The following is a 24,543-nucleotide window of genomic DNA, read 5'->3' on the forward strand; positions in this document are numbered from 1 at the left end:
CGTATTGAATACACAGCGGCGCGTATTCGCAACACAGTTTTGTTTTGTGGCTTTGAACATGGTTTTTAAAAATCGTGTTTTTGAAGAAACTATGGTAATTTGAGTGATGAAAAATCATAGGAATTTGTAGGAAACACTTTTCTTCAACGATTACACCCATTTTTAACACAATTTGTACGTGGAATACATAGAAAATCAGCGATTCGCTTAGGTGGCGCATAATAGGGCATGTTCCCCTACCTTATGTACTTTGGTCGAATAGCTAATTTTCAGCTATTTTTTTGTCTTCCACTGGGACTTTCCAGGGTTTTTCTCGATCCTGCCCAAAAGTTATGTCAATGAGCTTTGGTATGTAACGCAATCTCAAAAAATTCTTGACAAGTTGTCACCTATAATTTTTACAAGTATACTTTATAGGGGAGAGTGGGGATACTTGATCCCTTTTTCTTATTTTCACCATATCTTTTTGGAAAAAATTAGCAACTCGCACTCTTTTACATTTTCTGACAGCGTGTAACTTCAAGTTTCTATGCTCCTAAAATTAGAACGATAATTGAGCCCGTAGATGAACTAGAAGCATTTTCGTGGGAGTAAAAAAAATTGCGATATTTTTGAAGTTAAGGGAGACTTGATCCTTCAGGAAGCCCTAATCCATGGAAAAAATCAAACAAAAACCCAAGATTAATTGAATATTTTGGTCATGTTTGTTCTCATTGCCTTCTCATTATGACATTGCATACTGATTTTAGCCCTTTTCTTCAGATAATTGATGGATGAATATTAGCTATTGGATAAATATTAGTAACCTCGTAATCAGCAATGACCACGATCCATTGAGAGGAAGAATATTCCGGGATCATTTGTACCCATATATTAGGGATCAATTGTACCCAAAATCAACATTTTAGAAAACTTTTTCTGAAAAAAGTTGGGAGTTTTCCATCGCTTTGAAAATATTGTATTTTAAAGTGCTTTTTACACTCGAAAGATTGGTGAATTGAAATAAATATTTTTGTTATAATATTTCCATGTTAGGACCATTTTAAAATGATGAAAAAACACACATTTTTTTAGAGCAATTGATCTTTGTACGACATTCCAGTTTGGAGATATAGCTTAGGAATCAAGTATCCCCAGGGATCAAGTATCCTCATTCTCCCCTACTTATTACTAGGTATCTTCACTGAAAATTCCATCAACTTCCATCCTTGCATTCAAATGTTTTTCACAAAACAAAATTTTGCATTTTTTTTCGAATACACTTCTTCCTTAATCATGATTTAAGGCCAAGGATGATTTTTATTATCTTTGGAACAAGATCTTGAATGATTTTGAACTATACTACTTTGACAAATAATCCCACTTGAGCTTTGTAAATAATTAATAGCCTCAAGCATAGACTTCTGTTGTTCGCGTTCCATTTCATTCATGATGGAAGTTGATGATTTTGGATAAATGCAGCTGCATTTGAAGCTTAGCTATGCTTGTCGTTATGGCTAACCGTGCTTACTTACAGAATTTTTCGACTTAGTTTGTCCAACGTCTGCACTGACACAGGTCTGACAAAAAATATTTCGCTAACTCACTTGGCATTGAAAAACACTTTTTGTACTAAGATAAATGCATGCTATTCTTGTGAATTCAGCCTAAAAAAAATTTAGAAAAATATCCAATATACAAAGAAAAAATGAGATAAGGTCTTACTTATTGGAATCGACAATCCCTTTCAGTTTTAAAGCTTTAAAGCTTATCTGTACGAAAATGGCGCATTTGATATAAAAGTAATCAAATATTCATAATGATATTAAGGTTTTAAAATCTGAGCTCTTTGAATTATTAACCGAAAATTTGCCACCTCAGGGAACCACTGGGAAAATATACATTTCCAATGCGGATTAGGCTCATCTATCGGGAAGGCTCATGGGTACATTGTGGTTAAGCAACATTTTTAAAAAGTGCTTACCTTTCCGAGTAAAATCTCTGCACCAACGCACAAACAAAACAAACAACAGCAGATTTGTTATCAAAAATTGCAGTTTATTGTTTGCGGACCAGAGACCAATTTGTAAGGGAAAAAAAAACCCACAACAAACCAAAACCTCCCGTCAATCAACTAGAATTCGGAATAAACCCGGTCGAAATGTCGGAAAATCACAAAAACAAAAAGCAAACCTGTACCATGTAATAGAAATATTCGATTGATGCGTTGTATCAAATATCAGAACGAATGAAAGGAACAGGAAAAAAAATTACGCCAGTCAGCATGGGATGAACATGTGAAAATTGATTCCTGATCCACTGCGCACCCCCTGGATGTTGCATCCCTGAGAAGGAACCGGAAAAGGGGGGCTGTAAATTGGGGGTAGGTACAGCTCTATGGGTTGCTCAATTTTTCCATCTCCAATTTTAATGATAATTTTATATGGCTGGGGATGTGTGAATGCGTGTATGTTCGTGGCAATATTTTTGTGTGTTTGAATACTGTCTGTCTCTGACCATGTCATTGGCATTGTTGTGTTCCGTATTCATCATCATCATCATCATCATCCTCATCCTCATCTGCCACCAGGTGGGAGTGTTTGTCAAAAGTCAAAATACGATCCGGTAGGTGAGGTTACAGCAACTGAGTAGGCTGAGAGGGAGGATTTTTCCAAACTTCTATTGGTTTGGTTCTGTTCGAGCCAGGCCGATCACCTGCTGGGCGCTTTGTTTTCCCATGTCAAATTATCAAATAGAAAGCTCCGGTCTACAATCAAATTTATTCAATGCAATTCAGTTGTTAAATATTGCTGGCAGTCTGATGAAAATTGGATGAGAGCCACAGTAAAGCAAATGAAAGAAGTTGAGAAAAAAAAATGACCAGAGACAGGGAACGCTTTTCACCTGACTGTCGAGTCAGTCGAGTGCTCGCTATTTTGTAGGGATTTTTTTGCCATTTCCGGAAAATAGCAAGCGGTGATCACAGTTGGCATTGGATGCATGGCATGGAAATTCGTTTGATGTGTGACAGACCAAGGCCCACAAATGACAGGTCAGCAGCATCCGGGAGGAATCCGGGAAGGTTCGGGATCGGATGGCCGAATAATCTGACCATTTCTGTCGTGGCTCTGAACCGAAAGCTATTATGGAGCTTTTGTTAGCGTTTTGATTGGGTTGTTCAGTTTATCCACAGCTGTCCACAAATTTACTCAACGCCCTAGAAGCGAGAGAGACGTACCATTTTCTACACTGCTTATTTAAAATATATCTATCGACCAAGGATCGTTCTGAAACTAGAAGCCGACACCCTAACGAGGGTTTTCGCCAAATCAAGTCCTGGCTTTTTCGGTAAAAAGCTCATTCAAAATTTAGTGATTGAAAAGATGGCAGATCCATTCATTCAATTTCCTCTGGCAGTAACCATGCATACCCGAATTTTGACCGCAAACGGGCTAGCTAGAGGAGAAGAAGAAGAGGAGAAGCAGGAAACCCCTTTCATTTTAGTCCCTGAAGGACGGAAGTAACATTTTGGCAGTTGGCAGTTCCAAACCGCAAGCTTTGGCGGCAGCACGGAGTCGACAGGAGGAAGTTGGTTTTTGGGGAAGAGGAAAACTCTGCAATTAACCACTACCAAAACGGAAATTGATGAGATATTTTCAAAAACAATACACTTAGATGTTGCTTTGAGGTTTAGTTCGATTAATTTGTATCGGCAGTTGATTTCAATTCAGAGACTTAAACAACATACCCCAATAATTCACCCTTTTTTTAATTTTATAGAAATTGTGCATAAATGTTCCTAGTATCTTAAGTTCCATACATCAAAATGATTCGAAATCCCCGAAATTTCCAAAATTCAAGAGGAAGCAGGTTTGATTTAGATCCATTAAAACATTTCATGGTTTTAAACTCAATAAATATGCCTTTCTTTTAATAACATTTTTAACATGGCACGCCTTGATTCGGCAATGATGCAGGATTTTTTGAATGAAATATAATCTTCTCTATAAGTATTTTTTAAGACAAAATGAGTATGGAATACATAGCAAATCAGCTATTTGCTTAGATGGGGCATATTAAGAATCATTTCCTGACTGTCTAGAGTGGACAGCGAAGTATAGAAATTTTCGTATTTGTACTCCAATGATATAGGCACAGAGAATATGATGCTATAGTTGAGAATTTTTAACATTAATTCAGAATTTTTTTTATTCATTTTGGAAACTTGAAAAATCTGATTTCATATTAAAAATTTGTTTACATTCGAATTTTGAATTTATAACCGGATTTATGAATGAAAAAACTATAAACTATAAAAAAAACTATAAAAACTATTAATTTCTAAATACTTCCAATTTCAATTTGATTGTATTAAAAAAATAAAATTTTATCTTTGTGAGTCAATTTGAAAACTAAATCTTTCGCTTTTATCATCTTTTATCAAAATAATAAAAAATAAAGAGTTTTTCATTGATATGAAATGAACCCGATATTTTTTGTTATAACGATTCTGTATGAACTGAACTGTATGAAGGTCTGAAAATCTGTCTCTTTACAGGCGTTGAAAAATCTATATAACACAGGAAAATCTGTATGTATTGTAGAGATGAGATGAAGGATAAACAGAAATTAAATAAAATTTGTAAGATAGAAAATAGAGATGGGGAATATGGGATAAAAATTAAGGATACAGATTCGAACTTAATTTTACATCGCGAGAGTCGCAGCAAGCCGTGCTCGGGAACGGACGTGATTTTTCTGACGTCGCGTTTTTTCCACTTGGTTTTTCTTGAATAAATTTTTTGTGCATTTAGAAGTTTCTTAATATTCGCGTAGTTATAATTTTAACATAATTTAGGCGTTGAACAGGTTTTAAAGTGAATGTTTGGTCCGCTTGAAACCTCATTAGATTTTGCAGATAAGAAAGTGAGATTTCAGTGAAGTAATTCAAAATAGCATTCGTTTCGGTTATAAAATTAAAATACCTAACTGAGAGGACTGAGCTTCGCCCGAGGACCAACCTGACCCAACTTTAAGTCTCCAGCTGCCGTTAAGAATAGCTGTTTATATTAATATCCGAAACGAAAGATAAGTGGTTACAATTTTGCTTAGTTTTATCTTTCCAATTATGATTGAAGTCTGTAGATATATCCTAGATATTTACATTTCATGAACAAGATTTAATTGAAGCTTCAGTATAAGAAATGCTACCCGTCGTGCCTCGCAAAAAGCTTTTAAGTTTAAAGACTATAAATCTGGCAAAGACCAGCTTTCCAGAAAATCTTTCTAAATATGAAATAATAAAATTTGCTGTGGGCGGGAGGTTTAACATTTCAAAAAATGATTCACTCCCATCTGAGACAGAGGACTGAATGATGGAAGTCTAACCCTGGCTTTAAGCGGCTAAGTGATCGGATTCTGTGGACTGTAAAAGTGTTGCTCATTGTTGAATCGTGAATTCTTTTTTTTGGTTTATAAAGGACTTTTTTTTAGATTCGGGTCCAAATTCGGTGAACACTAACGACAATGATCATGCGTTGAAATCAAAGGCTATTTTCCTTGATTTTGTTTGTTTTTAGATTTAAAAAATGTATTTAAGAGTTTTTTACTATCGGTTTGAATTTTAGCATTGAAAAAAAAAATCCATTTGACTTCTGGAATATTTAGAGACTAAAAAAACTTCGCTAGGGAACTTCAGTGACAAATATCCAAGGACCTTATTTTATTTTTTTGTGATTGAAATCTTTCTTGTTTTTTGTTTTAATTTTTTTATTCATTTCTTAACCTACTTGATTTTTTTTGTTCTATTCGTTTCTAAGTTTTTTGTACTGTTGATCATTCTTGTAGTTTTCGACTTATTGTCATGTTTTAAATATTTTGACCAAATTTGTGATTTTGTTTTTACTACGTTTTAACTTTTTTTTGTCATTCTAGTCACTTTTTGTGATTTTTGGTATTTTTTTTTTCAATTTGTTTGAACCATGAATAACTAACTTTTTTGGTAGATTTGTTTTCTTCGTGCAATCTCGAAATCAAAGTGAGGCAAAGAATGATTTGCACTGATGAGTTTCCAAAAACGATCTCATTCAGTTATTACAATTTACATAACAAATAAAAAACTAAAAGGAACCAAAAGGAGAATCACTTTATCCATTAGAGAAACTTTAATAATTTAAACATATTCTTATAAATATTCTTCGAAGTTTGATAGAAGTATCTTCAATCTAAAGGATCGTTTTTGGAATCACATTAGTGTATCAGGAGCAAGAGTTAGGAAAACAAGTAAGTTTAAAGAAAATTTATACATTTTTTTTACTTTACTATAAAACACTAATTATATCATAATAGCAAACAACGAATGCATTTTTTTTATTTTTCCACTTGAAAATTCAGTACTATCTGTCTACATTCGATAACCGAGGTTTGAAGTATTGTTTTGGTTTTTTTTCTCTTAGAGATGAATGAATGATTTGATATAAAATTACATTGCTCATTATTTTTTACTTAAGTATGAGCCGTTTCTTATAATGAATCGACGAAAAATGCTCTTTATTTATACTTTTCAACCTTTTCCTGGAAGCTCTGGAAGTAGATTTTAATTTGAAACTTTTTATTATTGAATTTAGTATTATTTTTATTTCTATTTTATTCTTAAACTGATATCAAGTTAGAATTCTAATTTTAGAATCATGTTCCATATTCTAATGCTCATTCCGAAGAAATCTTTATTGTTCCTTTAATTTAGCCAACAAACGATATTTTAAAGTTTAATGTAATTTGTAATTGAATCATTCCTTCAAAACTAAATTGAGAATTTGCTCTTCAATACTCAAGTTTGTTTATTAAAACTGGCAAATAGTTATGGTATGATTTAAGATTTAGAATCTTTATCAGAACCAATTTAAATACGTTTTCGGCATTGATTTGTTCAAGGTTACGTTCAGAAAAGTTGTATAGGTAAGAAGCTTTCCATTTAGCACCTATAAGCAAACGTAAGGAATAAGTTCCTCAGTAGGTGGTATATTATCGCATAACTACTCCTAGCTAATTTCTCCAGAACCTTTGTGGTCTCGTGGATAAGCTGGTGCGAGTCTGGTTCCGATGTGCCAGGCTGGGTTCGATTCTCGGTATCGGCGAGAAAACTTTTGGGTTCGAATCCCATAAGTGGCCGACAGGTAAGATGTGTTTCCTCTTATAACTGATTATATGAATGTTTAACCAGCTGCCAGCTGGCCAGGTATATACACGAATGCCGAAATACCTCTAAGTAACCTGATTGGCTCGTTCTTCCAAAATATACCTACATCAACACAATACTTCACTCCATAACAGTTCATACGAAGCCATGGGGTCGGTCCTACAATGCATGTGAGCACATACTTAGGCAGAAACTGCGGTGAATCTGTGCACCCATGGTGGATAACCAACATACATAACTACTCCCAGCTAAATTCTCAACTTTCATGGTGTCCAGAAATCAAGATTTGCGAAATTCCTGTGCGAAAACTATGATTAGTGCAAAAGAAATTAAGAATAAGCATTTATTTCCAGTTGTCTAGTGTGAAGAACAAAAAGGTGTAACCGTTTCAAGTTGTTGCAAATTTGCAACAATTAATATTTTTGCTAAATAACCGAAATATGTGAAAATAATATTTTTTCATTATTTTTCCCTTCATGTATTCATCATTGCTCACTATTAAGTATTTTTTCGAGAAAAAATAAAAAATCATGAAATGAAGGGTTAAGGGCAAACTGAAGAAATGTGGCAGAACCATGAAATAACCCGCTCCAATGGAAAAGTGGTGGAACAAGATGGCGAATGAGGTTACCAGCAGTACTGTGCAGAAAATGATGGGTGGTATCACAAAAAAAGTTTGAAAATTCATCCGAAAAGCTGACGAAAGGTTTTACTGTATTTTTTTCCTTAAAGTGCAATAAAAACCCTACAAAATGACAGTTTTAATATTGTTGTACGTTATTTCTTTGCGGAGAAATGATCTATTTTATCCGACCAGATTCTATGTGAAACAGACTTTATATAGTCAGTTATAGAATGAAACACATCTAACCTGTCGACGATTCGAACCCAAAAGTTTTCTTGCAGATACCGGGACGGAAATAGAACCCAGTACGCCCGGCATACCAAAATCAGACTCGCACCAGCCTATCCACTAAACCACATCGGCGCTCTGAATCCCGACCAAAAATACATGATATACAAAAAAGGTCAACTTTTCCACTGTTATATTTGCCCTAAATTGTTTAATTTTCAACTCCTTAATGTACAATTTTATCAATTCCAAAATATTTAATTGAAATACTCTGTATATTCTTGGAACTCTGCAACCAAATTTCTACAAAAACAAGTTAATCGAACTGTTGCCATGATAAATTGAGACAGACTTAATTAATAGAGCTACAACAACCAAGCCAGGAATCGTCTCGTAACAAAACCCACCTTTCATCAGTGCTGGCTGACCGACCATTCCTCGCCACACCATCATCAGGGGGTAGGTGGATGACTCCGATGGGGCAACCAACCTCAATGAGAACGCAACCAAGCCAGCTTTTCACTTCCCCTCTCAGGGGAGCTAATGAAAATGGACGTGGACATCAAAATGGCTAGGTTTCGTGTTTCACTTCCCAGCAGCAACAACAACAAAAACAATCGTCAGCCGATGAGTCGTCTCGGTGAGAAAATTCAACGCACTTACAATTTAGCACTTCCGGTTTCCTGTCACACTGTTGTGGGTTGGAGGTGGGTGGTGCGTTGGTCAAGAGCAGGTTAGATATGGGGGATGGAAATGAATCGTGTGCCCCCATATCAGAGTTCTTCGACAACTCTTTTGTGTGGGGTCTTTCGGACCACATCCACCGTCCATGTCCTGTACTTTTCACGGATTAACCACAGGGTAGAGTACGGTAGCAATGTAGGTTGTTGTGAAGCCACTCTAAATGTCCTGCTTCCCCGGTATCCCCGAATAGATTGGTCGATGTGTGCGTGTAGGTATAATTTCTCGGATGCTTGTTAAATTACGCCGATTCGCGCGCTTCCCGTGACATGACAAATTGAGTTGTGGATAGATACACGAAACGAAACCTTCCAGAATGCCACAAATTGGCAGCGTGAAAATACTTAATATAATTAGCAAACCCGTTCGTTGGTGATATTCGAGAGCAAGATTGTCGGTCATTAATGAAAAATAATTCAATTCAGGTAAGTTGATTGGGAAATGGTTGTGTTTTTTACAGATGTAACTACTAGGTACCAGAGAAAAAAGATTACAGAAAAAAATGCGTTGCTAAGGGCTTTCATTGTACAGAAATCCAACCTTATGGAATTTTCATGTACCGTTAAATCGAGTGAATCGGGGCAGTTTTCGGTAATCGCTGGTCCACTGATGGCATGGGTTCGATTCCCATCTCGGTACTGGGTATTAAATGTTAATCTTAAGTTGTCCATGTCATTTATTCAGCCTGTAAGCCTAAATCGGCTAAGACGGTGTGTGTCTTTTTTGACTACAACTAAGGTTTGTTTTTTACGTGGTTTGATTTTGTTTAGTTTTTTTTAACACGGCTTCTTATTAAGGGGTTTTTGCTTTGGGTACGGTTCTTCAACACGGCTCTCTCGTTTCTCTACTCCGCAAATGGAATGAATAGTAACAATGGCCGAGACAGTTAACTGAGAGACATGTTTACTTAAGAATCATTCATAATTTTAAACGTATATCAAAGCAACTGCCGCGGTCTCCGAAAAAGGGGGGCCTCCTTGTAAAAAATATTTTGAAATTTGCTTAGACTAGAAAACCAAAAACACAAATAGAAACAGTTCTTCATAAAAAGTTTCAATAAAAAATTCTGCTAAATCAACACCTGATACACCTTTCATCCATACGCTTGCTTGACTGTAAATAAGCAAAAGACGCCCATAAAATGTGAATATATATAACGTGTGAGCAATGCGTATGCACATTGGGGTATCCCAAAGTAAGATAATTTCTGCGAATCTGGGGCCTTCAAATGGTAGATTAGGGTGTGAAGAACAAACTTTTGTATGGGGACAACTAAAAATAATCCTGTTTAGAGATTCCGCAAACGCGATCATTGAAAAAAGTCCACTTTCAAAAGATTTGATTTTATGGGGGGAAATATGAGTAGCGGTTCAAAAAATCGACTTTTTTGCATTTTTTTTTTGAAGCTTTAGGTCTTAAAAATATGTTGGTCCAGCATCCAAGTCGATATCTTCAAAAATAACGAAGTTATTGCCAAAAGAGTGAACCTAATCCAGAGCGCGCCGAAGTCGAAAGCCGAGGTAAATGCTCAGGAACAGACTAAAGAAGCGAAAGTTTCACTAGGCAATCATGGCCAATTTAACTTATGTTTACACCAGTGTCTAAGTCACACATAACTGCTTTCCATTTTTTGTTTAATTTTAGGTCCAGTTCGGCCAAAACACTTCCACCAGTTTTCGAATTGTCATACACTTTTCCAATTTCGTACTCTGCCTCACTTTCTTGCAAACACGTTTCACAGTCTGAATCACTGTCCGACTCTTCTGTATCACTATTTTTCACTTCTTTCACTTTTCTAAATCGACGACTCTTCGATTTGTCATTAGATTTGCACACTTTTCTAAAATGTTTTTTTCCTCCACATTTGGTGCACCGCCCAAGTAACACAGATCAAGCCAATTAGCTTTTTTGAGTTTTCATATTGTTTTATGAAGACTTTTCGATGGCATCCAATTTTTAAAACGGTTCTATTGTAACATAGACAATGCTTCATTTATCGTGTGTTTTAAAAGAGCCCTGAAAGTTTTGCTAAAACTTGAATAAAACACTATCTTAAGAGTGCTGTAAAAACGTTGCAAAAGTATTGCTTAAGCATCAATAAAACACATACTTTCCTGTTTTTATTAGGACTTAGGTACCAGTTTTAGAAATGCGCTCAATGCGCTTTTAAAACTAGCCTTCAAGCCAAGTTGAAAAACTGATTTATTGGAACATTGGATGTAGGCATGATAAAACTTAGTGACAGATGATTTGACAATCGAGAAGAACGTATACACGTTTATACTTTTTTACCTCTTTTTGAGATAGCATAACCAGTTTTGAAAAGAAAAATCACTCAAAATTGAGAAAAACGTGCTATCAAAATGATTAATTTAAATTGTTAATTAATTAATTAAAATTGTTGATTTTTTAACACAGCTAAATTCATCTGAAAAATAATAACCGCATTCAAATTTCAAAACAACCGCAAATCGTTATTCACTCAATTCTTAGGGTTCGAATAAAAGCACACTGCGAAAAAACTTTTTTTTTTTAGAATCGATAAGAATAAATGTATAAGAAAATTAATTTACAAGTACGCTGAATAAAGTACTTGTTTTATTTATCCATCCGTGTCTCAATGCAAAGTTAATCTATATATTTACGTCATCCAATTAAGAGTTAACAAAATTCTTTCCGGATCAACCGCTCTTGAAAAGTTCTAGAAGACTGCAGCCACTAGCTTCTCCTCAGCAAAGACGGAGAAATTGAGCTTCATTACAAGTGAAAATGCCCATTCTATACTTTCATCAGCCTCAACAAGATTCAGATGATATAAATAGTCAGAATGAAGACTATTAGCAATGGCTGATCATTAAAAATTACGATTTATTTAAAACGTAACGTAGTTCTGATAATCTGAAGCGAAATATCCGAAGTACGTTTCATAAAATCGTTTTATCGCTCCCAATGGCAACAATAACCATTATAGTTTGATATGTTGCATACTATTAATAATATCGTTACCTAAATCATTAGCATACTGTTTGCAAAAAAATCTCCCATACAACTGTTTTAACAGTTTTTAACAGTTTAATAACCTAACTGCATATTCAAAATACAATTATTTCGGAATTCACGATTCAGGCAATGTATTTTACAATTTCTATAATCGTTTGCTAAACGTGTTACCTATTGCGCTTCATCAAATCGTCGCACAGTGGGGATTTTCGAGCCAAAAAGAGTACCCAATTCAGGCACGAACGCCTTGCATGAAAAAACAACCATTCTTTATGTTAAAAAACACGAGGAATCGAATGGTCTACACCGCTACACCGGTCTACGAGCCATCTACCTTGCAACCAAAAAGTCATACAAACCATACTTATTTATGTAAAAATGTCAGCTGAATCGATTGGTGTACTCCAATTTTTGTTTCTACTACGACAAGTGGCTCATTTTGCCTCTTTTCCCCTAAATTTAAGAATTTTTTCGAAGAAATCAGTCAAACAAAGTGTAATCCAACAATTGTTCATCATGAATGATCATTTTTGGTAGATTTATTCATATTCTAGCTAATCGCGTCACTTTTTTGAACTAGAATGAATATAAATGGCTAAATATCCCCAACCTCCCCTAGCTTTTTTAAATTTATGCACAAATTTCCCTGTAACAATCGAGCAATTCACATACCAAATGCAAAAATCAAGTGATTTAGTGTAAAATTTGTCGCAGAATCGAGTGGTGTACACCGCTTAGTGCTCAGCTTACGAGAATGGCCGCAATCACCCCGATTTCCTCTAAAATCGAGCGATATGTGGAAAAAAATCATTATAACAAATGACAATGTATCATAAAATGCACAAAAATGATTGAAACAGGTGTAAAACTTATTGCTGAATCGAATGATGTGCTCCGCTTAGCGTTCAGTTGACGAGAAGAGCCTTAATCACCCCGATTTCCCCTAAATTCATTAAATTTCTTTGAAAAATACATTGTTACAAACGAGAATTTCATTTAACAGATACAAAAAACATTGAATCGGGTGTAAAACTTATTGCTGAATCAAATGATGTACACCGCTAAGCGTGAAGTTGACGAGAAGAGCCACAAATACCCCAATTTCCCCTAAATTTATGCAGTTTCTTGGAAAAAACATTGTAACAAACGAAAATGCAAATGAACATATGAGAAAAACATTGAATCAGGTGGATAACTTATCACTGAATCGAATGAAAAACACCGTTTAGTACTGAGTTGACAAGAACAGTCTCATTTTCCCCAATTTATCTTAAATTCATTCATAAACTCATACAATATGAACCAAAAAATCGTAGTAACAAATGAGAAAGCATCGAAAAAGGTACAAAATATTAAATCATATGTGAAACAAAACTGTTGAATAAAAAAATGGACACCGCTTAAGTTCTGTTGATGAATAAAGTCCTATTTGACTCAATTTCCCCTAAATACTTGCAATTCAAGAAAAAAATCTTGTAACTTTCGAGAATGCATCAGAAAGTGCACAGAAATAACTGAACCATGTGGAAAACTAATTGTTGAACAGAAAGATGTACACTGCTGAACGTTAAGATGAAGAAAAAAGCCTAGATCAAACCCTTTTCCCCTAAATTTGAAATTTTTCTCGAAGAAATTATATGAATTTAGGGGAAATTGGGGTGGTTGGGACTCTTTTCGTCAACTTAACGCTTAGCGGTGCACATCATTTGATTCAGCAATAAGTTTTACACCCGAGTCAATGTTTTTTGTATCTGTTTAATTAAATTCTCGTTTGTAACAATGTATTTTTCAAAGAAATTTAATGAATTTAGGGGAAATCGGGGTGATTGAGGCTCTTCTCGTCAACTGAACGCTAAGCGGAGTACATCATTCGATTCAGCAATAAGTTTTTCACCTGTTTCAATCATTTTTGTTCATTTTATGATACATTGTCATTTGTTATAATGATTTTTTTCCACATATCGCTCAATTTTAGGGGAAATCGGGGTGATTGCGGCCATTCTCGTAAGCTGAGCACTAAGCGGTGTACACCACTCGATTCTGCGACAAATTTTACACTAAATCACTTGGTTTTTGCATTTGGTATGTGAATCGCTCGATTGTTACAGTGAAATGTATGCAAAAATTTAAAAAAACTAGGGGAGGTTGGGGATATTTAGCCATTTATATTCATTCTAGTACAAAAAAGTGACGCGATTAGCTAGAATATGAATAAATCTACCAAAAATGATCATTTATGATGGAAAACTGTTGGATTACACTTTGTTTGACGGCATTTTTTCGAAAAAAATCTTAAATTTAGAGGAAAAGAGCACCCAAAAAATAGGGGAAATCGGGCAAAATGAGACGTTGAGAGTCATTTTATCAGAAAGCGGTGTAGACCATTCGATTTCTCGTGTTTTTTTGCATAAGAAATGATAGTTTTCCAGAATTTAGAACAGTTTAGGCGATCGTCACAGAAATAGGTACCTTTATTTGATCAAAAATCCCCACTGTGCGTCGTTTGACGATTTAAGAAATCGTTTGGTTATAATCCTCAATTATACGGGTTATTATTAAGCTTTAAGGCCAGGCTTTTGATTACAGAAAATGATCTATTCCTAAACAGTCTCAGATTATTTGATATCAATACCTACTAGTTATTTAAAGGTAATTGACTATCCTCTAATCATAGTCAAAAGGAAACAAAACTAAAAGTTTCATGAATGTCTTTTGCCAAGCAACAAATCGAAATGATCTCATTTATTGCGACAAACTTATCTTACTCAAAAACGGATGAATCCATCATGAGCGTGTATTCCATTTAGAGAAACGTCAAACGAAGCTGTGATTCAAGGTCTCTTAAAACCATTTGAAAACTGTTCGTTGAAATGGTTTTATTACAACATTTTTCAAACCGGCAAAAAACAAATATAAACTGTTTTACAACTGCCTTAAGATGTTCAACATTAACTTACTGAACGCCATGTTGATTGTGAAATTGAATCGAGTTTTCTGACGCCATCTTGCTGAAAATAACATTATAATACTAAAAACTAGACATTTTGACAATGTTTGTGGTACTATTTGTTGTATAGGTAATGAATTTCAATTCAAAACATAAATTGCATCATTTGAGCAAGTTTAAATGATACTTAAATTATTATTTTTTAATTAAAATATTCTTAAAATTGTGTCACACTTGATCTTCTTTGAGGCGCGCATATGTTTTGATGGTATTTCGTATATATTTCACCAGAAATCTGAGGTTGCAGGAAGTTTCATGCTAAGACATATTAAAAATGAAAATGAATATATTTTTAAAATAATTTAAATGCAATCTTCATCAATCACCAAATGCTTGGGAGAGTAAATGATAACACGAGAAAAAACGGAACAGAAAGCTCCCACAGTAGAGTATCTATCAAATTACACAGCTCCCACAGTAAAATTCCTATCAGATTTCTTGACATTGTTTTAAAAGAGCTGTGGATAGTCTTATGAGAGCTCTGGAAGGTTTCTTAAGGCTGTGAGTATAAGGTCGAATAAAACTATTCTGTTGGATGTTTTATTATAGCGTATAGAATTTGCTTTAAAAATGTTAACAAAACAGGGCCTTTTTGGCAAAATGTAAGCATTAAAGTAGTTGTGCTTATAGCGTATAATGCGCTTTGGCTTATAAAGTAGCTTTAGGAAATATTCTTAAGCGAACTGTTAAGGTTGAAATAAAACTTGAATTATTACTTGGGCGCTTTCCTAATACTGGACACTTTCCTCTAATGAACTCGTGGTGATCCCTGGAGAATTTACAAAGGGGTGGTTTCACCGGATTTTCCTTCGATTTTTTTATTTTATTTACTTCCGATTGTTGGTTTCCTGCACCGAGTTCGACTGCACGAGACGAGGCGATTTCTTCAGCTCTGCAAAGGTCCATCGCCTTCTCCAAAGTGACATCCGTCATAGTGAACAATTTTGTCCGCAGATGTGACCACTTGTTAGAAGTGACCAGCTTTAATGTAACTAATTCCGTTGCGAGATCACCAAGCCGGGCGAGTTTAGTAAGTTTTTTTAGCCGGAAGCAAAAAACGTTAGCTGATTCACCAGCAAATTGCATAGCCCCGAAAAAATCCAGACAGTTCACGATCAAGTTTCGTTTCGGCACTATTAGCGCTTTAATTGCTCTAAGAGCTGCTTCCGGGTTCCCGATTACGATCTTGTGATCTGTGTCTGGCCACTGATCCATACCAATTGCGCTTGCATACTCCTGCCAGCTGTTTTCGAAGAAATGGTAATTTTCGGCCATATCACCGTCCAATGCCGAAAAGGACGGTAGGGGAACGGAAACTCCCGAGGCACATGGCTGCTGGGTTGAGAATTCTCCTCCTCAGGATCTCTTTCCACTGCTCACCGACTGGACAAGTTGTTGAAAAAATCTGGTTTGTTGGTCGATGAAAACTTTAAACTTGTTGTGATCCATTTTAATGAGGACTCACAAATTTAGCTTTTTCACAAAATGGCCGCTCAACGGCTTTTTTAGTGATTTAGTTTCACTGCACTTAAGTCCGGGGGATCAACGGTTTCAACTTCGCGATATATTTCAACGAAGCCGGAAAACTGAAGAAGCACACGTCAGCTTCTGACGCTATGTTCTAGTTCGGAATTAAAAACACCGGAATTAACTTTTAACAACTTTATTAACAAGGATATCAGTTTTATGATCCGAGCCAGACGCGATGCGAGAATAAACTGCCCGTCAAAGAGTATGCGTGTAAGTGTGTTGGTGTCGTGGTGTTACAAACGGGGGGCGCTTCGATGTATAATATAACAAAGAAATTAATATTCAATTTATCAAATTTGTCATATTATATACCAACTTGAAAATCAAAACATTTGCAAAAACAAAAGATATGGATGGTTTAAGGAAATCATCAGAAGGCCATATGCCAAATTTGAGCTGAATCTGACAACGGGAATCTCAAGTGTGAAAGGGATTCTGAGACACTGTGTGCTGAAATGAAAAAGTGGAAATGTGGCTGAACCAAAGCAATCGAAAGAATCCCTTGAAAACTTATTTAAAATGATTTGGACTACATGTTTGAAATCTACCTTTTTCTAAAAGCTATCGATCTTCGCCTATAACTCTATTTTATTTTCATATTTCACTTTCTATCTTCTTTTTCTTCTAAAAAAGTGCTAAGCTAAGAAAACGGTTGTAAAAACAAGAAAGCGAGTTTGGCTCCTTAAAACTTAATTGTATGAGCCGTTTCAAATAAAGAATTACTAAAAAAAAAAACTTATTTAAAAAGGTAATCTTTCGATTGCTTTGATTCTGTAGAATTATTCAACGAAGGAGGCTCACATCACATATTAGAGAGAAAATGAGGAGCGGTGACCAAAAAAAAGGACATAACTTTAAGCGAAATGACATTAATTTGCGGCTCTATCGGTGAGGATTAAAGAGTTGAAATGAAAGACGGATAGAAGATCAGAAGAAAATTCTAAGATGGTGAAAAGAGCGAAGAGCATTTGAAATAGAAGCTTGACCACATACTAAATTCTTTGTCCCGCATCAATTAACTGTATTGAAGAAGTCGAACCCAATAGAGGAGGCACTACATTTTTCGATACAGTTAATTATGGATGGCAGCGAAATTTCCGTTACTTTATCGTAGCCTGCTTTTGCCTGATTTTTATTTCATCAGTTCCCGGATTTTTGGAAAAAAAGCTTGCAACCCTGGCCGCAAGACGTAATTCTACGTCATAAAATTTCAAAAAAAAAAAAAAAATTAAAAATCGAGACGCATTTTGGAGAATCAACCAAATTATCTTATAATTTACATTGATGCTTGATGACCCAAAAAGTATAAAAAAAACATATGAGAACCAAAAGTAAATTTTTGCAGCAATCAAACGTACATATTTTAGCAAATGCAAAGTTTCGTAGATTAACGAGAAACAATTGGGTCATGAAATAATTTATTTTTTAGTTACGGATTTCTGAGGTATCTTTTATTACGTGGAGGATTTTCGATTGAAATGGTCTGTGGCGAATACGAGAGGTCAATCAAGTTACGCTTTTCCTTTTTCTTAAATGTGTGTAGCAAAAATAATGTTTTAACGACATTATCCCCTGGTACGATATAAAGTAACTGCTAGACTAATGTAGATTGATGACTCAAAGTGTATTTTACACAGGTATTCTTGCTTCCTCTTGTCAAGTAAGTCGCAGCTGCTGAAGCTCAAAATAACGCGTTTCCAGACTGAATTTCCCCCAGCATTCTACACCTGATGTCGAATCATTCGTCCGTGCGGTGGTGTTCTCATCATGATTATTATCCTCAAACCATCATGAGCGATATGGATTGTCCTCGTCATCATCAACCAACAACATTTTCCCTTCCCAACAAACGGTCCCAAACCCAAAATCCCGCGGAATCTCCCCAGGTGTGGCCATGCAGCCATTCATCATCGCCCGGTTTTTGGTAGACAGACGGCGTGGGATGAAAGTAGGAAATGGAGCAGACCGTTGTAGAGTAAATGCAAAATCAGCATGCCATGCCATCCAATGACATGGGTTGCTTTGATAGATAAGCTCGCGAGGTGCTCTGTGGTGTGAGTCCCATCCTGTGTACTTAGTAGGTATTCGTCAGTCAAATTCTGCTGCATCCTGTCCCTATTCAAACCCAGATCAGACCCCATTTCGGGCGAATTTTGCGGAGGAACATCATTGTGCTGATTTGGCCCGGTCCAATTTGGCATCGGTCGGTTGACGGAAGGGTTCGGGAGGTCAAACTGGGGCCTGTTCGTGTTTTCTCCCTGTTACGATTACATTGGCGATCCTACTCAACAAATTTGTAACCACATTCCGAACCAGACAGTAGCGATAATGACAAACAAATTCGATGTCCCATTCGCTCAGTGCATGGGTCTTGCCGTTTTTGTTTTTGGCAAAGATTGGGTTACGAGAAGGGCATGTATTTTGTAAACAGTTTGACTTCAAAACAACTCCCAGAATGGTGAGTGGTAAAAAATCAAGTTTTTTTATATCTAATAACACGAATTTTTGGATAACGCTAGTCAAACATGAAAAATTTAAATTACTTAGCCTTCAAGTTCTTTCAAAATGTAATAATGTTTAAAAGATGGTTACTCTTATTTATAATTTTATTTAAGACCCCAGATATTTCAAGTCTGGTCATCATATTATAATAAATCTTTTAATTTGAATGAGCAATTCCATCGTTTCCCATTGCAATATACAGCTGTTTTTTATGTGAAACTTCAGATTACCCAGATTGCAAATACTTTACGACTTTTTACCGGAAAAGCCATCATCGTACAGAGTGATATTCCACTAAAAAAAATCTACCACATGAAGCCCATCGATTTCCAATAATCCTGCTGACTGCTGAACCCTTCAAGTTACCTTCCAAAAAACGCTCGAAAAAAAACCGAAAGGTCGACCACGAGGTCATTCTGATGAATTTTTAATTCGATCCTGTTTTTCGTCAGTGGCTTTTTGGATTTCCCACATCCCCCACTCACTCTCGCTTTGGCCCCTTCCATTGGCACGTGTCGTTTATCGCGACAAACAAGCTTCAACGCCGAGATCCACGTGATAAAATTGTTTTTTTAAAAGCTACTTTTCCAAACGACCTTTCCGTTTCAGTCAGCGCAGCGGTCGAGTGTTGATGATGAGTGATTTCAAGTTTTCGGTCGTAAAAATTTCACGTGAGGGGAAAGGATTGTATTCAGTTATAAAAAAAAATACTACAGAACTTTCCCTCCAAATATTCTGACTGTATTGAAGAAAAAAGGGACGACCGAGAGTTGTTTATTCGAAAACAGCAATTAATCAACATTAAAAGGTAATCACTGTTGCAGGTGCTACGTTCAAAATCGATAGCTGTCCTTGAGTTTGATCAGAGCCCAAAATAGTGGTGGCAACGAATGAGTGGAGTGAGTTCAGAAAATATCATTTGCTTCAACCGTTTTCAAAATTTGGCCTACAATCCATCACAATTTCTAAAACATCAATATCTGCATATGTGCATTAAGCTAGTTCAAATTTAAGATTTTTTTTTAATCTGAAAATTTCTGTTTAATGGTTCTTTCAAGCCGTTGTTTGTATAAAATGATTATTTCAGAATGCATGGTGGTTGATATTTCAAGCATCTGTATTAAATACCTATACCATGAAAATCAGAATATGTTTCATATTTTGTATGATTTTATTAGAAAATTTCTATATTGCAGGCAGTGGAAATGACAAAAGTACGTTGAATAACAGAAAATTAAAAAAAGGCATTTAAAAACAACTTCATGCAACAAAAAACCGATAGCTTACATTAGTTTTAAGTAGTTTTAAGCATTGAAGTCTACAAAGTTTGACTGAATAAGTAAATAAATAAATAAAAGTGAATAGAGAGTCACTTTAGAGGGGAAGAGTAAAAGCAAGTTTTGGTACAGTCAGTAAAATGATAGTGCATGGCAATTTTTTGCTATCCCGAATGGATCAAGGAATACAGGAGTTTCCGGATTATTGAGATTGTGTTTAAAGTGAAGTGATAGTAAATTGTGAATATGAAAGTGTTCTTCATCGATCAGGGGTGGCAATATACAGTGAGGGGCAAAATAAAGTGTCCAAATTATTTTTTTTCAATTTCTTTTATTTTTCTGGTTAAAATTCAACGAAAACACATCGTAATCATTTTTAAAATATTGTTTATTATGTTCTTTTCAATTTTTGTTAATGTTGCGCTGGAAAAAAAAAAAATTTTTCTGATAGATAAAAAACAGTTAATATTCCAAAAAAAAAACAGGGGCAAAATAAAGTGTTCAGATCAGTACAGCTTCAAATAATTCAAACTGAAGGCAAACAAGAACGATTTAATAATGGGTATGGCCTCCTTCAGCCTTCAACACCTTCTGCAAGCGCTTCGGCACACTTTCAACAAGGTTGTGCAAGTGTTGTTGGTCGAGTTCCTCCCACGCATGCTCCAGGGCATCAAAATAAGTACTTTTATTTGTCACACCAGTCTTATCAATCAGAGCATCGAGGATGGCCCACAGATTTTCGATGGGGTTCAGATCAGGACTTTGTGAAGGCCATTCAAGGGGTTTGATGTGGCAGGAACGGGAAAATGACCTCATCAGATTGGCCGTATGCTTCGGATCGTTATTCTGCTGTAAAACGAAGCGCTCTCCGAGGCCCGTCTTGATGAGGGATACCTCGAGGTTTTCCGGCTGGACATTGCAACATGACTCAGCTGTCATGGTTCCATCAATTTTTACCAAATTTTTACCACCCCACCCCAAGAAAAGCACCCCACACCATCACGTTACTTCCTCCGTGCTTGACTGTTCCTTGGATATGGCGGTCTTGGAGCTCCTCACCCGACTTGCGCCACATATGATCCCGCTTCTTCCGGTTGAATAGCTCAAATTTGGATTCGTCGGCCCACAACAATGTTTTCCTCTGAATCAAAGCAATCGAAAGATTCCTTTTAATTCAACCACGGTAAATGAAAAGTTCAGATACCGGTATTTCGATAGCAACTTACTATCTTCTTCAGTAAGCGTTTTCGATTGGTATCGAGCACGGAGCAACGGAGGAAGTAACGTGATGGTGTGGGGGTGCTTTTCTTGGGGTAGGGTGAGCAATTTGGTAAAAATTGACGGAATCATGACAGCTGAGTCATATTGCAATATCCTGCCGGAAAACCTCGAGGTATCCCTCATCAAGACGGGCCTCGGAGAGCGCTTCGTTTTACAGCAGAATAACGATCCGAAGCATACGGCCAATCTGATGACGTCATTTTCCCGTTCCTGCCACATCAAACCCCTTGAATGGCCTTCACAAAGTCCTGATCTGAACCCCATCGAAAATCTGTGGGCCATCCTCGATGCTCTGATTGATAAGACTGGTGTGACAAATTAAAAGTACTTATTTTGATGCCCTGGAGCATGCGTGGGAAGAACTCGACCCACAACACTTGCACAACCTTGTTGAAAGTGTGCCGAAGCGCTTGCAGGAGGTGTTGAAGGCTGAAGGAGGCCATACCCATTATTAAATCGTTCTTGTTTGCCTTCAGTTTGAATTATTTGAAGCTGTACTGATCTGGACACTTTATTTTGCCCCTGTTTTTTTTTGGAATATTAACTGTTTTTTATCTATCAGAAAAACTTTCTTTTTTTTCCAGCGCAACATTAACAAAAATTGAAAAGAACATAATAAACAATATTTTAAAAATGATTACGATGTGTTTTCGTTGAATTTTAACCAGAAAAATAAAAGAAATTGAAAAAAAATAATTTGGACACTTTATTTTGCCCCTCACTGTATATGCCAAAGCTTCCAAATTTTCGAAAAGTCTAAAAACTCATTTTAATTAACATTCGATGTGAACCCGATCAAGGCCGAGTAGTGCTAGTATGCTTTATGGGATAATCAGGCAATATTAAGCAGAAAACTGATTTTATAATTCACATCGAATATGTGTACAAAAACTAAATATCTACATATGATAGGCATCTGTTTTCTATACAGAGTAATTTTTATGTTGAAATCTCCTTCAGTTTTCGATAAAACGAGTTTATTCTAACTGTTGTCTAAATTGCCGAACCTCAAAGCGTGCGGGCTAAATGGGCCTATTTATGTTTTGGGCAAAATTTCTGTTTCTCTGGCAATATTTTTGTACAAATTCATTATTAATGATAGAAACTGATAACTTCCATGCGACGTAGATTTTATTTTATTAAAATCTATGTCTTTTATAATTTCACGGAATAAAACAAAAGTAAGGGTAGTTATATTATGAAGTCTGAATGAAGAAAAACTTTATCAAATCTGTTTTGAGATCTTCAGCTCTCATTTTACAAACATAATGGGGGCATACAAAACCACTCTCTTTTTCCACTTTATAATCATTATTAGTGTTATGGCATAAAAGGCCTAGCCAACAATCTCATACGCAACTACTTGGCTAACAGGAAACAATTTGTCATCTTAGGTGAGACAAAGAGCTCTCTAGAGATTTTGGAAGTTGGTGTCCCACAAGGCAGCAATATAGGACCTTTAATGTTTTTACTATACATCAATGATCTCAGCAAATTACCGCTGCGTGGTATACCTCGTCTATTTGCTTATGATACAGCCTTATTTTATGATGAAAACTGTTCTAATTCAATCAATCCAGTTACCAGCTTCAAGTATCTAGGAATAATTCTAGTCGAAACTCTATCATGGTTCTGCCACATTGATCAACAAAAAAAAAATTTCATCGCTGAGCGGAGTTTAATGGAGGATGGAAGCTTTTGATCCACGTCATATTTTATTTAAATTTTATGTTACTTTTGTACTCTCTCAATTATAATATTTAATAGTCATTTGGGGCAGAACGTCGTTATCCCTGCCCTTGTTTCTCGTCTACAAACCCTTCAAAATCGTTGTCTGAAAACCAGATTCAATTTTTTTTTCTCTATCCAACCAATTCAATTTATTCTAATCGTCCTTACAATACATTATCTCTCACCATACTTTGTAATCTGCAAACTATAACTAATGTTTTTGATAACTTAAACTCTTCAAACAATAATCTAAACTTAAGATTCAATGCGGGTTTGCGATATCACGATACTCGTCAATCTCACCATCTGATGCGCAGTACAAGTTCAAGTAAAGGACGAACACGCAATTATTGCGATACCGTAAATGTCATGCCAATTTTCTTATGATATTAAGAATCAAATCAAAATTTAAGGGTAGTTTAATTCATATATTTACTTCAAAAATAAAAAGAAAAGTCAACCGATGGAGCCTTGAGTGTAAAATTTTCAAAAATATGATTAAACTCGAACAATTTTTGAACAAATTTTGTCAAAAGTTGATAAATATTAGCGTTATAACATGATAAGATGATTTATTGATTCGGCAAACAGGTTTTGATCTAATAAGATGATATGTTGTATTGAAAGACTCTTTCCATTCGAATAATGAAGGCACTCATCTATATCTTAAAAAATGATTGTTTGTATGTCTGTCTGTTGCCTAAAAACTCGAAAACCACTGGACCAATCAATTTGAAATTTGAAATGTAAAGAATTTTTGGGGTCGGAGCTAATTTCTAAAATACTTTCAAACCCCTCCGACCGACCCCTCCTATACACAATCATTGAAAATTTGACACAATTTGAAAGTTTCCGGAAACTACTGAACCGATCAATCAGAAATTTGGTTGTAGTCCTTTGGAAGACCGTGAATAGTTTCTTTAAAAACTTTCAAACTCCTCTAAATTAAATGAGGGGGTGCTCCCATAGAAAGATATAAAAATTATGACAAAATTCGAACAATTTCCGGAAACTACTGAACCGAAAAATATGAAATTTGGTGTGTAGCCGTTTTAAGACTAGAAATGGTTTCTTTAATTCTTTTAAACCTCTCCAAATTGACGTAATTGATAATCATCTATTAAATTGACAAATATTTTTTTACAAAATTAGATGATATATTGTATTGATAGGCATCGTCCATCAATACAATATATCATCTAATTTTGTTAACCTTCCCATGCCGTTCGGGTCAATATGACCCGAAGCGCACATTTAAAATCTCTTTATCATCATTCCAATATACTGAAGAACTTGGAATTTTGACAGACCAAGTATGTTCTATGAAAATAATGATCAAATTAACGTCAAGAAATTGTAATTTGAGTTTTGAAAATCGGTTCATTGGGAAATGAAATACAGCTAAGCAAAGCAAAAATTGGATATCGTTTTTTTTTAATTAGAT

The 24,543-nt window shown here is 35.5% G+C and overlaps 1 protein-coding gene across 1 annotated transcript in view; it reads left to right on the plus strand.

Moving 5' to 3' along the window:
- Positions 1–24,543, plus strand: part of LOC129741049 (serine/threonine-protein kinase Tor) — a 41,505-nt gene that overhangs the window by 9,494 nt on the left and 7,468 nt on the right. The window lies entirely within an intron of this gene.

Source organism: Uranotaenia lowii, chromosome 2 (genome assembly GCF_029784155.1).
Source record: "Uranotaenia lowii strain MFRU-FL chromosome 2, ASM2978415v1, whole genome shotgun sequence".
NCBI classification, from domain to species: domain Eukaryota; kingdom Metazoa; phylum Arthropoda; class Insecta; order Diptera; family Culicidae; genus Uranotaenia; species Uranotaenia lowii.